Below are 13,930 nucleotides of genomic sequence, written 5' to 3'. Positions count from 1 at the left end.
GTGTTTTTTTTTCTGTGGCCGCTCCTTACTTTGTATACAAGTGTACCGTGAAAGGTGGCCTTCTGGCTCCCTCTGACACCAAGTACTTCATTGCATCGAAGACCAAGGTAAGTGTCCACTTTTTACAAGGCATGTTGCTCTGGGGACAACCTCACGCGAAACTCTTGCATGGGAAGTATCTACGCAAGCCTCCCCTACCCACTCGAGTGGGATTCACTAAATTCCTGTCTGAGATACCTCTTGTGACTTGTGTAATACCTTGCTGCGGTGCACCCACAGGTTACTAGGGGGGCGAGTTCTCACTAGAGAATGGGAGGTGCGACAGCCCTCTGCACAAGAGGAAAACTCCATAGGCTGCACTGAAACCTTTGAGGTCCTAAGGCGGTTGGTGGGCTAAGCACATGCACTGCTACAACGGACTCTTGGCGTTGGCCTTAGGGCCCTGTATCAACCCAGAGACTGGACGTTGCTCATGGCTGCCTGCACCAAAGCACATCATTGGCCCTAAACTGGCAGAGGCTCCAGTGGCGCTGCACAGACATTGGTGTCGCCAAAATGGGGAACCGTGTAAATAGTTATGTTTCTGCCATGCAAGGGTTGGCCCATGATAGTGGGAAAGGCGATCCCCAATCCCTCCCACTACCCAAAAGGTGATGCCCATTCTGCCTCCTTGGAGCATGAAGTTGGTCCTGTTCATGCACTCCTTTGTGCGCTATGTTCAGTGGTTAACGCCCATGTAGGATCATTTTTAGAACTTGCCCTTCTGACCTCCACCTCACGGAGAGCAGGCGCATTGGGCATGCACAGAAAGCTTGAGCACTCCGCCTTTGCCACAGCAGCCTATTTGTGGCAGTGGAGTGGAGCAGTGGCCTGTTCCTGGCCGAAGGGGTCAAGTCTCTTATAAGTAGGTTCCATAACTTCTTAACCGGGCTGGATATGACCTCCTCCTTTATGGGAATAATCCTGGAATTCCCCCCCAAAAGCGTGCCTCCTTCCAGAGCATATACTACTAATAAATAATGGCACCCATGCTTTGGCTTGAAGAGGCCTTGATCATCTCCTTGTTCGACACCAATGCACATCACAATTTTGCCATGATTTCTGACCTGCATTTAGATGGGCGAGTTGCCCCCTCCACCCCCAAAATGGAGTACCTAAAGCTCTCTATCTGTAGATTCAGGAGTTCTGCCGTATATCCTCACCTGTAAATAGGGCCAGTGTGGGATTCTTCTTCAACCCTGCGTATTAGATAGTCTTTGCCACTCTGCAAAAAGCCACACAATGTGCTCTGCCCTCAACAACAAAAAAAGCTAGTTGCATGATAGACTTCTTCCAACTTAGAAAGCATTGTCGAATAAAACCTCTATGCACAAAACGCTGGTAGTTTCCACCTCTCTGGCAAATGGAAAGCACCCATCCTAATAGACCTCAGTTTCTGGGATGACTTCCAGCACGCCTTTGGGCAGCGAAGAGAAGGCCCTGAATGCAGAGAGCAAGGTGATGTATAGCTATTGTGCTCTTCACTTGCAACAGGCTAATTGGTATAGTCAGCCTGCAATAGTAAATTCAGGTGTCCAGATTTTGCAGCTGACCCATTAGGAACAGGAAGGACCAGTTCCTTCTTGCTGGAAGAGAGGCGAAGGTCCTTGCTCACAATATTTGGGCATCTGCTGCCTGGCATGTTAACACGGCTGTAAGGGGAATCTGCCTAGGCTTGCACCTCAGAAGGTGGTAGTCTGGCTTAAAAGCACTAAACCTATGCTGTAAGTACAGGAAAAAGTCAGTGCCCTTCCGTTCAACGGGCTCACTCTTACATCAGGATTCTGATGAGGTGCGCAACAAGATGTGACTGTGCAACCTGACACACGTAACCACGCTATGATATGATATGAAAAGGCATTTGTAACGCGCCTATACACCAGTGTTTCAAGGCACGACGAGGCGGGGGTGGGGGGGACAGACAACGATCTTACTAGGCCAGGTGTCATTCAGATCGCGCAAGGGTAGAGGGGAAGGGAAAAGTGCATGGGGGAAAGGGAGAGGGGAAAGTGCAGTACAGGGCTATTAGCATACAGCATACAGGATAGATAACAAGGGCCAGCTGGTGGCAAGTGCGAGGTAAGTGCTGACTCTTAAGCAAAGTTCAAAGGTGTTTATTAAAGACTTGATGGTCAGAATGGCTGATTTTCAAGTTGGCGCTTGCCCTTGGGTCGGCCCTCTTTCTCTTTAGTCTACCTTGCCTTGTCACCGCCTCCCTAACCCAGGCGTCCCTATTGGGGATGTTAGTAGCTTAGAGATAACCCCTATCCATCTTCTCTTTCTATCCTACCAGTGTGTGCCCTAAGCCGATGGCTGCCTGACTCCCTAAGGAACTTCTAACGTTCACTCTCCTGTCATTGGTTAGTACACCAGGGATAGGGCAGAGTGCCTTCTTTAGACCATGTTGCGCTCATACCTTTCACACCCTCTCGTATCTGACCCTTCACTATACTGATCTCTTAACTCCCACCATGTCAATCTCACTCTGCCTTTCCGCCTCATCCCTTCAATCTTTCTCACTTTCCCACTACTATTCTTACTATTGCTTGCATCTCCAACTATCCTACCTGTTATTCCATTCCCTCCACTCTCCATGCATCTTACTGTTCCTCTAGTTATTACTTCTATTTTAGTCTACATCAATATCTACTCCTAGTCCCCGATTTACTGTCACTCTCCCCCCTCTACTACTGGTCTTATTATGCTACTACCACTACCTCTCTACTACCACTGTCTTCTCTCCAGACCTCCAGGGATATTGTGCCCAGCTCACACCTCTCGCTTGCCCCTGGTCACACCCCCAGCGACACCCAGGGATATGGTACCCTGTGCACCCTTCTGCTACCACCGCTCTCATTCACTCGCTACTCCCTCTGCCTATTTACTTCCGGTTACCACCACCTCTACCACTACTTCAGTCTGCCACTACTCCTACTATTTCTCCAATACTCACACTTTCCCTCTCTCACACAAACACTCCAAACTCCCTCCTTAACAATAGCCTCCACACACCAATCGCTCAAGCCTCCACTGGTCTCTCGGCTGTCCTCCACCGCCTCCTGTCCTCACCCAGCTAACCCACAAACACACCTCCTTAAATACCCCACCCCCTCCTAGGATTGGCTTATAACACTGTCCAATCTTTTACCTGCCTCCAAGGGGTGTGTGCCATGGGATGGCTTAAAAGGGCCATGCCCCTTTTCCAACATGCACCCTGCTGGGGTCTAGGTACGCTGTATTCCTTTTAAGGCCTGCAGGCCCAAAAATAATGTAATTCCTGGTGGCATAGTGGTGAAGGCCTTCATGGGGCCTTTATTAATAAGAAATCCCTGGTGGGCTAGTGGACATGTCCCCCTGCAGGCTCCAGCTGACTCTCAGCTGGAACCACGCTCCTTTGCTGGCCGATGTTGATAGCGGGGCACCCCTTTGGTGCTGCGCATGCCTGCTCGCGTCCTCTGCCAGTGTTGCCACATTTTTCGGCACGGTTTCCTAGCATCCTGCTTGGTGCCTCCTGGGGGGGAGGGAAGGGGAGAGAGGAAGGGGCTGGGGGGGCGGGGGAGGTTCCCCGGCCTGTGCGCAAAACAGGGGCCGATGGGGCCAGCCTTATGCTGCACAGGCAAAGAAAATACATAGTACCACAAAAGGATTTTTGGAGACAATCCAAGTTGACAAGCCCAGAGTTTGACGTGCCAAATATTCAGCTTCATTCCCTTAGTCACAGGGAGGTGGCATGTATCCGGCCACTTGATATCTTGGAAAGAGATGGCCATGGATCCTTTGTCCACCTGATACAGGCTCCTCTGCCCAACCTACCACATTTTTATCAGTAATTTTCATTGGACTTCATGGAGGGCCTTCAGGTGCTGTGGAAATCAGGATGCAATAGAAGAGGTAGCGTCTTTTTTTTTTCTTTTTTGCCCTCCCCAAGGACAATGTGGGTTGGATGACCACTCTACCTCTCTAACTTCGACTTTCCTCCCAGAGAAAGTTTCAAAATAGCCACTCCAGAGCAGATTCTTTCAACCCTTGTATGGGTGTTTGTGCTTTAGATTTGCAAGATGCTTACAAACACATACCCATCTGGAAGCTTCACCAAGTTCTTCCATTTCTGTTAGTACATGGTCCTGCCCTTCATGCTGAACTCGGTTTGATTCACATGTCTCGTCTGCTTTTCCAAAGAATCCACATTTACATTGATGACTGCATTATTCTGAGGTGCCACCCCCTCCTGGTTTACGAAGTCGGTCAACTATGTCCTGCAACTGGCTTATGCACAGGACCTCACTATAAAAGTGTCCCACCCAGAGACCACAATAAATCGACTTGCTCTAAAGCATACCGGATTGTTGCATGATCTGCAAGGAGTTCTTGCCTTACTGGGCTCCAGTTCAAACGGTTGCTAGTCTTGATGAATGTGTGTGCTCTGGTGCTGGTTCCCCTTGCCAGGTTGGATATGGGTTGTCTCCAGTGCATCTTGCCTGTCACTGGTTGCAAGATTAACAGCTGCGGTCAGAACTTATTCTTTCCTTGGAGACTATGCACCCAGACCTACGCTCGTGGATGTACAAAAACAGCCCCTTCGGTGGTGTGCCTGCCTCCCTTGCTCCCCTCCCATAAGCAGCTTTTCAACAGATTCCTTTACTGGTTAAGGAGTGGTGATGGATCATTGAGAAGGGGGGGGGTTCCACGAGGCATTGTGTGACAAACTACCTGGAACTCCAGGGTCCGGCTCTCCCTCCTCAATTGGTTGGGTACGCTGTAGGCTGGATGGCAAAACACTTCTCCAAACCATGATTCTGTGACTTGAAGGCTTTTTGAATGCGGCTTGGTATTACCAGGTGTACCTGCCCCCACATGTGCGCCACCAACCAACACTTCCCTGTTCCTCTCTTTCTGCCTATGCAGTTGGGCGTGGGAAGAGCTTTTCTGTGTAACTCCCTTTTTCAGGGCTTTTGTTGGTTTGGTTTTGCTGTCTCCCCTCCCTGAGGGCTGTATTTTATTTTTAATTCAATGGGCCATCATTTTGCACAGCATTGCCCCCACCTCGGCTCACGCCGCTGACTGGGTTTAAGCGATGCATAGGATGTGGTTTGCACGTCTCAGCGACTGATCCTCGTATAGCTTGCATAAGAAATTTTCTTGGGAACCTTCATCTGATGAGTTTCTGGCAGTTCTGTGTTGGCAGCAAACCCATGTCTGAGCACTGTCTCCATGCTCGAGAGGGGTTCCGTTGTTGCAGACCACTGTGGACTTCATGGGGGGACGGATGACTTTGCATCCCAGCGGTAAGGGAATTTGGGCCAGGTGCAGTCTCCGATTAGGCATTACCTTTGTGATGCTGGAAATGCATTAGAGGGATGGGGCCTCCCTGTCCTTGTCTTGTAGTCCTTTTTCACATTGTTCTGTATTGTTTTCTGTCCATGTGGGACTCCTGGCAGAGCAGCTCTTCCTATTTTTGATTTAGTGTACAGACCCTTGGGATACCTGTATGGCACCCATGGGTGGGGGTACAACCCTGTGCCCCTAGTGTATTTTTCTGGGCACCTGTGCGTGGCCCACAGAGCATGGTATGGTCTGGTGGCAGTTCCATGCTGAATTTGACAGGTGCTCTGAGTATCCTCCATTTTGGGGATACCCAGGCCCTGCCATTGGGATCAGTTGATTCCTGATGGGAGACAAGATGGCCCCTGTAGCCTCTTGCTTTCTACTGCATGTTGCCTTGTTTTCCCAAAGTCATGGGAAGCCCTGCCTCTGTCCCTCCCCCTGACTGGCTGTTGGGTGGAAGTTCCATATATGGTATTGTGGGGAAGTCCAGGCCAGACTGGCTGGAGCCTTCCCAGTGACTATGTTGTGGGTACACCCTGTGGGTGGGACCTGGGTGAATGGAGTGTGTGGCAAATATGCACTCCTTGTTATGGGTGTCTAGTCTCTGGTATGTGACACAAAGACTGAGACAGCCCTGCCCGAAACTGATATGAATGCGGTGTGTAGTGCTGAATGGCTGGGTACCTGTCCCAATACACATTCCTTGTTGTGAGTGTCTGAGAGGGAGGAGAATGGCCTGATTGGCTGCCTGGCTGCTGAATGCCCTTCTGAGCGATTGGTTACCAGAGTGTGACCCAGCAGAATGAATGAGAGACAGAACAGTATATCTGGGGGCCTCTCACTGCTAGAAATCGGTCAGAAGCTGAAGTCGAAACTGATGCTCGATCTCGACCACCGAGCCCAAAGAGTGTTAACCGCTGTTACTTTCACCGCAATCTGAAAGCCGATGTGACGCAGAGACTGATCCGAGAGAGGACCTGGCTAGGAGACCTCTTCCCGAGCTACGAGGGACCATCGTGCACTGCTAACCTTCGCCTAAGCTCCCTTGAAGTCAGACCCTCGACGGGCTGCCGACCAAAGACTGGGACTGCCGAGGAGAATAAAGAGAAGCACCCGACATTCCGTCCACCGTCGTCGATGAGGGTTCGCAGGTTTGCTATAACCGCTGGAGGCCCGTCGAAGCAGTGTTGCCCAGAACCGGGAACCGATTGATGCCAAGCCGCTGACGACCGCCATTGATTGAGACATTTGAATCCAGGGACACACTCGCCGACCGCTTTGTCCCACTGGAGAGAGTCAAGGCCGCCAATGCACCGAGGAGTATCCGCTGGTCGGTTTCCCGCCAGACGACTCTATGCCCTTGCTGGGCCAAAGTTCTTCATAGGCTCTTTGCGGTAATTAACTATTGTCATCGAGGTACCTCGCACGCTTTGTCTTCGCAGGATGTCCACGACCCATTGTCGATTAGCACTGCAGCCTCAACGCCGTTCATCACTTCGCGGGATCTCGATGATCCATGGCTCCTGCCTTAAAGGGAGCCGCTCAAGAAGGATCCGTCGACAACCCAATGTCTAAATCTGCTATTCCAGGTACATTGGTGTGGTAGAACTATTTTAGAAGGAAGTAAGACTCATATTGAACAATATATGGACTGGGCTTGTTTTATATCTTTGTTTACAGGTTGCCCAGGTGGGGGGATCCTCGTACAGAATACTGCCTGGTGGTAGGGGCTCAGTATTCTGTCAATTCTTCTAACCAACTGCTTTTCCTCCTAGGTCTATTGTTGGTTCTCTTTATTACCTGATTTGTGTGACCTTTAAACTAAGCACAGTTGATGCACTTTAATGAAATCTAATAGTAATTGTGGTACCACATAGAACTGTGTATATATTTGCCATTGTAGATTAACTGAGCAAAAAGTGAGTTATTCTGATTGTGTATATAACCTTGAACCTTAATTATATAAAGACTGTTTTCACTAATAGTGTGTGTGGATATTCCTTTGTGCGTGCTTGGGGGCTACACTGTACTTAAGAACCAGCCTGCATCACCTCCTGAGAGCTAGGCCTTGATTGCTCGCCCACGTTTTACCAAATGTAGAATCTTGGCTGGTGTCCTCTGTGCCGCCTCTCCTCTGCCATATAGAGAGCAGGAGTACAGGCACCCCCCCTCCAGTCTTTACAGCCGTTCAGGTTGCCATCTCGGATCGACCCAAGGGACCTTCCACGGCCCGTTTATGACTTCACTCTAAGAGCATGCAAATGCGAGTAGCGCTCTGTGAGAAACACCAGATCACAAGCCTTTGCCTTTGGTACTGGATGACCGCCTCACTCCAGGCATGGTTTTGAAGGTACCAGAGAGGAGTGTTCCTGCTGCTGCCAGAACGAGAAAGTCACTCTAAGGCCGGCAAGGTTTCTAAGAAGGTAGAGGCCAGTTCTCTTCTTCCTTCCGGGGTTTGAATTCATCTCCCTCCAGGGTTCGGATACTGAAGTTGTCGCTGGTGTTACCTACTCCCACTATTAGTCTCAGCAAACAATGAACAAGGCAAGATATCTTCAAATCCCTGTAAGGGGAAAGACACTACACCTCACTTGGCACCTCGTTTGGTACCGGCTGAGTCTTCGAAGTCAGTAGTAGTCAAACCTTTTTATACTGAGCCTGCTACCCTGGTCTACAAATCCTGTAATCCTTTTTTCTTTTTTTTTCTTTATAGAGCCTAGCCTACCCCTCTACCATCCAGACTTCCTTTGGGCCAGCCCCACACTTTGACAACCACTATTCTAGCGTAAGAACCAGCACTCTTGAAGAGCCTCGTTTGCCTCTGGAACCGATTCGGGTTTAAGATTCTGAGGTTCCCATATCTCTGCTTTAGATGCAATATTTCCCTTCAGCTTCTAAGCCTTAGTTACCAATATTTCTAACAATTGTTTAGGTACCATGTCCACTAGTGTTGAACGTGTACCAAAATACAGTTAAACACTCCATAACTCCTTCATTGCCCTGGGCTGAAAGTTCCACATTCATAAATACTTTTCTCCTACTGACCTTTTAGAAGCGGTGCATGCTCCTGGCCTATTGGTGTCTTCGGTGGAATGTATTAATTCTCCAGCATGGGGTCTGGCATGGATTCACATGCTCATGAATATTCCCTGTCAGGCTGGGAATCCTTGGTAAAAGAAAAAACTGTTTAACTTTAAAACTGTATTTCTCCTTTAAACCAATCACTGTCCCCTGGGTCATACTGCCCCCTTGCAATGACAGTCCTCTTCCCAAGCCCCTCCACTGGCAGCCATCTTCCGATTCATACCGCACGCTTCAGTGTTGGGAGTCCTCGAGTTGCTCTCCAAGCTATTTGTATGTTTTTTCATGGTTTTTTGATGGAAAAGTTCTATTTTTTTGTTTTTTTCAAAGAGCCTGTGTGTTCTTTTCTTCATCTGTCAACGGGGATCCGTTGTTGGCGAAGTTCTGCGCCCCTCAAGGGCAAAGATCATGAAATTCTAGAAGGCCACCTTGGGCCTACTTCGTGCCCTCCGACCATGACGGAGGGAAGGCCCTCTTCAGGCCTTGCACCAAACGCGTGCTACAGAATGAGTTTGTGGAGGACAAGCACCTACAATGTCTCTAATGCCTACACCTGGACTATAAGGAAGTAGAGAGCAAGATATGCCTGGAGTTTTCTAAGAAGATGGCAAAAGACGGGCCCAGTAGGCTGGTGGCATGTCTTAACATGAAAAAAGGCCTCTGACCATGCTTCGAGCAGGGTCATGCCTCGTCCAGGACCGGCCAGTCCGAGGAGTGGTCTTCTAAGTCTTTGAGGGCGCCTCATCCATTGGGGCCCAAGATAAGGCCAAGATCTGAAAGTCTGAGTCCACAGGGTTTCGGCGGGCGCAGAAGTAAGTCCCAGTGGATAGGGCATGATCAGCATCACCTTCATTGCCAGCCTACCACCAAGCTCTTCTTCAAAGAGGAAGTCATCTACCCTGGCTAAACTATGGGAGAATGCTGAGGACAAGGCAGCTGCGTAGCTCAAGCAGGTGCAACCGGCACAGGCGAAGACCTGGTCAGTGACCCCGTCGACAGCTACTACTGCCACGGCATCTACGGGTGCTGATGCTACGAGGGTAGCTCCCGCGACACTGCCGCAGAGAACTTGGCAAAGTCTGCAGGCATTGCCAGAAGGGGTGAAGATATCGGCCCAGGCCCCGGTTCACGACCCTTTGAGTGAAAAAGGGGGAACAAGGAGGCCCCTAAACAACCCTCCCAGGTCGTCGCCCAAGCTATGGAGGTCTTGTCTGTGCATACGGTCCACAATGACGAGGATGGCGACGGTGCAGGGTCTAGCTTTCCTGTTTTTCCTTCTCTGCCAAGGGATATTTCCTTTCGATAATGTCGACCCTCCACAACTTGGTGTCAGATCAGTCCCCGCCAAAGAAGAGGCAACGTCATCTGATGGCCCCATATCACCCTCCTCCAACATGTCGCCCCCCGACTCCCCCAGCAGACACGGGTACGGATACAAGCATGACAACTGATGACGAGGACATTGTCCCAGTGGACGGTGATTTCACATGTGGGTGCCCCACATAGGGTTTCCCCACCGGACGAGGTGGGTTTGTTCCACTCCATGATCGCCAGGGCCTCCGAGCATTTCCAGCTGGTGCCCGATGAGACCAAGAAGGAGGGCTTCTGGTATCAAAGGCGAGAGGCCAAAAGGAAGACTATCATGGTGGTGCCTTTTCTGGACGATGTTTGGGAAGAGGGCCAGGCCCTCATGAACCCTTGCACAGCTCCAGCCAAGCGGGATAGGCTGGAAAAGAAGTATAGGGTGCCGACTCCCCACCAAAGTGCCTGAGGCCGCGACTATTGCCAGACAGTCGCAAGGAAAAGAGATAGTTAACCTGTTCTCATCTTTGGTCCCTCCAGACAGCAAGGAGGGGGAGAAAGGGTGGCCACCATGGGGAAGAAGTCGATTTACATCACAGCGTCCACAGTCAAGGCGGCCAACGCACTGGCGATCCTGGCCAGGTATGATAGGGAGTTGTGGTACAAGCTAGGACTGATTCTGGAGTTCCTCCCGGACGATAAGAAGATGGAAGCCCTTGCTCTCTTCCAGGAATGGGAAGTGGTATCGGATCACGCCATCACAGTAGCTTTGGACGTCGTCTACACAGGGTTTCTGCAAAGGGGGAGGCGGGGTAAAACAGTGTCTGCCTTCGATGGTAGGGATGGATGAAGGCCACTAACTTCTGTCAGGAGATCGAAGCGAAGTTGCGCGACATGCCCTTCGGGGAAAATCTCTTTGGGAAGGCTGTCAAAGTCCCTACAGGCCATCCAGATGGATACAGAGACGGCCTGTTCCTTCTGCACTCTCCAGCAGCACTGCTTGTCTTTTTGCTCCTCCAGGGGAAAATCGAGCAGGTCATCAAAAGGGTTCTCCACGTCTTACAGACAGCCTTCCCGATCCTCAACGCAAGAAGCCTACAGAGGCTGCTCCCAGGCCTAAGGTAACTGAGGACAGTATCGGCCGCAGGGCAGGGCAGGATGCCGGCGACCAAGCAATCCTGAACTGGCCAAGACGTCGGGCCCCCACTTGTGCACCTTGGTGAATCCCCACCCCCCCTTCCCTCGTAATCAGTCAGCCACTGCCCTCTGAGCCTAGCACAAAAGCCTTGTCTATGCTATTACTGAACGTGCGCTCCTTCACAGCCCACACCATGGAAATCTCCTTTTTACTAACTGATCGGAGCCCGGCTCTACTAGTCCTCACGGAAACCTGGCTTGGACCTGCTGTCCTTTGGTTCCGCTGAGCCCATGGTCTGGACCGACCACCATCTGGTTACTTGGACGCTACTTGGGAGTCATGAACCTCCTAAAATATTACCTGAGCTTACTTTGCGCTGCTGCTGGCGCAACGCCAACTTACCTAATTGTGTTAGGCTTGGTAAGGAAAAGTGGTCAGCATCCCCTCTTCCCTCAATGTCTCTATTGTCTACACTGTTTATGGACCTGGCCATTGAGGTAGCTCCTCTTCGCCCGTTTCAACCCCGTAGACTTCCACCTGAACTTGGTTTATAGACCCATTAAGATCAGATCGCTTGAGGCTGAGGCAGCTGGAGCGGAAGTGGTGCCGTGCCTACGATCCTGCTGATAGACTGTTGTATAAGGCGGCTCTTTCAGCCTATTCAGCATCCATTCTCATTGCAAAAAAATACTATTTTGCTGAGAAGAAGAAACTGCTTTGAATCAGCCTAATACTCTTTTTAAGGTGATCAAATCTCTGTCCTCTGCCACCAAATACACCCCGGCTGTAAGACCTACTCAAGAACTTTGTGACTCTTTGGCTGCTTTTTTTCATCACTAAAGTTATCACTATCCGTGCCAACATTGAGAGTAGTCGCGTTTTATCGTCCCTCACTTCTCCAACTGATTGTTGGGACGATTATGAAGCCATTGAATCCCCTAGTTCTACTTACCTGTGTTCTCGGAAGATATGGTGTCTAGTGCAGTACATAGGGTTAAATCCTGCTCTCCCTCAGACCCCCTACCTCTTGAAGTAATGAAACAGCTGTCTGCTAATCTTCTGGGTGCGATTACTGCAGCGGTCAACCACTCTTGTCAGTCGAGATTTATCCCGCCCGAACTTAAAGCGGCTCTAGTCATTCCCCTCCTGAAGAAGCCTTCTTTGAACCAGTCTCTTCCTTCCAATTTCCAATCCTATTTCCCTGCTTCCTTGTCTTACGAAGCTCCTTGAATCACTGGTCTCCCCTCTTCTGTCTTCCTTTGCAGAGTCCTCCAGAATGCTTGATCCGGCCAAGTCAGGTTTCCGCCCTGGCATGGGGACTGAAATTGTCCTCGTGTCTGTGCAGGACGATCTGGCCAGGCTGGCTGATCAAGACGGTGTCAGCGCCCTGATTCTCCTCGATCTGTCAGCGGCGTTAGACACCGTGGATCATGGTATCCTACTCACTCGCCTGGCCCAGATTGGCATATCGGGACAGGTACTGGCCTGGTTTGGATACTTTTTGGATAACAGATCCCATACTCTTTACCTACCTCCTTTTCACTCTAATCCCTCACCTTTGAGCTTTGGGGTCCCCCAGGGTTCTGCCTTGTCCCCTATTCTTTTCAATATCTAGATTTTTCTCCTGGTTCGCCTTATCCGCTCCCTCAGCATCAGATGATATTCATACGCAGACGACACCCAGCTGTTCAGTTTAGATCTGGACCCAGCTGTGGCGTCTGTGAACCTGTATAAGTGCATGTCAGCTGTTGTAGAGTGGACGGGCAACAACTGGTTGAAATTGAATGGGGACAAGACTGAGGTGTTGGTGGTGGGTTCCCCTCCTGATTCCCTCCCTCTGGATTTCTTCTTTTTGGCCTCGATCACTGGGCCCTTCTTAGAAGGTGAAAAATCTTGGGGTGACTATGACGGCTGATCTTTCCCTGACAGCCCAAGTGTCTTCGGTGTGTCAGCAGGGGCACTTCCATCTTAAGATCTTAAGGAGAGTGCCCCATTTGATCCCTGTCTCAATGCGTCCTCTGGTGGTTGCATCCATGATCCTTAGCAGGCTGGATTACTGTAATTCTCTATCTGGCACAACCTAAGGGGCTAGTTGCCAAATTAAAAGACCTCCAGAACCTCGCCGCCAGGGTGGCAACAGGGACCCCTTATGGTTCTCATATATCCCATGTACTGCAAACCCTCCACTGGCTTCCGGTGGCACAACGTATTCACTTCAAGTCCCTCTGTATTGTGCATCGGGCTCTGCACTATCATGGTGCTGAGTACCTTCACACAAAACTCGAACGTTATGTATCCAACCGGCTGCTACGGTCTGGCTCGGCTAGCTTGTTATGCATTCCCCCCCGCCCCCACCCTCCGTCTTTCTCGGATGGGTGGGCGGGCCTTTTCTATTACAGCTGCCCAGCTCTGGAACAGTTTGCTTCTGCTTTAAAACTGTGTTCAAACCATCTGGCCTTCCGTAAGGCCCTGAAAACGTACTTATTTTAAGCTCTGTTCCTTGCTTCAGTACTCCTTCGGGTGCACCAGTTTTTCCTCTCTAGCGCCATGATGCCTTTGAGTGACTGCGCTCTATAAATAGCAGTAAAATAACCTACTGTGTTTATATATCCCTCTACATTAGAGGTAGTCATTATTGCTTCTTCATTTTGTGGTTCATTTTCAAATGCTTACATACCATTTTATTATGACATTGTGCATTAATAAAATAAGTCCAAAATGATTTCTCTTTATTCTTTTACCCTTTATTTCAAAACTGTAGTTTATTGACTTCATACACATCACTATAATACATACCAGCATATTTACCATGTATATAATGAACAATGTGATTAAATCACATAGCGCTACCTAAAGCTGAATAGTGGTTCTGAAAGTGTGTGGTCTCAAGTAGAATTACTTATTCAAAGAGGATATTAATGAAGAGTAAGTAATTCTTCATGAGACCACACATTTTCTGAACCACTTCTCTTGTCATTGCCTGGCAGAGACCACAAGGATACTCCTTTACTCCAACCTGCTTTACCGTTCTGATGAAGGCCAACC

This window comes from Ambystoma mexicanum, chromosome 10, assembly GCF_040938575.1.
Source record: "Ambystoma mexicanum isolate Mex_15411 chromosome 10, UKY_AmexF1_1, whole genome shotgun sequence".
NCBI classification, from domain to species: domain Eukaryota; kingdom Metazoa; phylum Chordata; class Amphibia; order Caudata; family Ambystomatidae; genus Ambystoma; species Ambystoma mexicanum.
Note: the sequence above shows the minus strand (reverse complement) of the source record.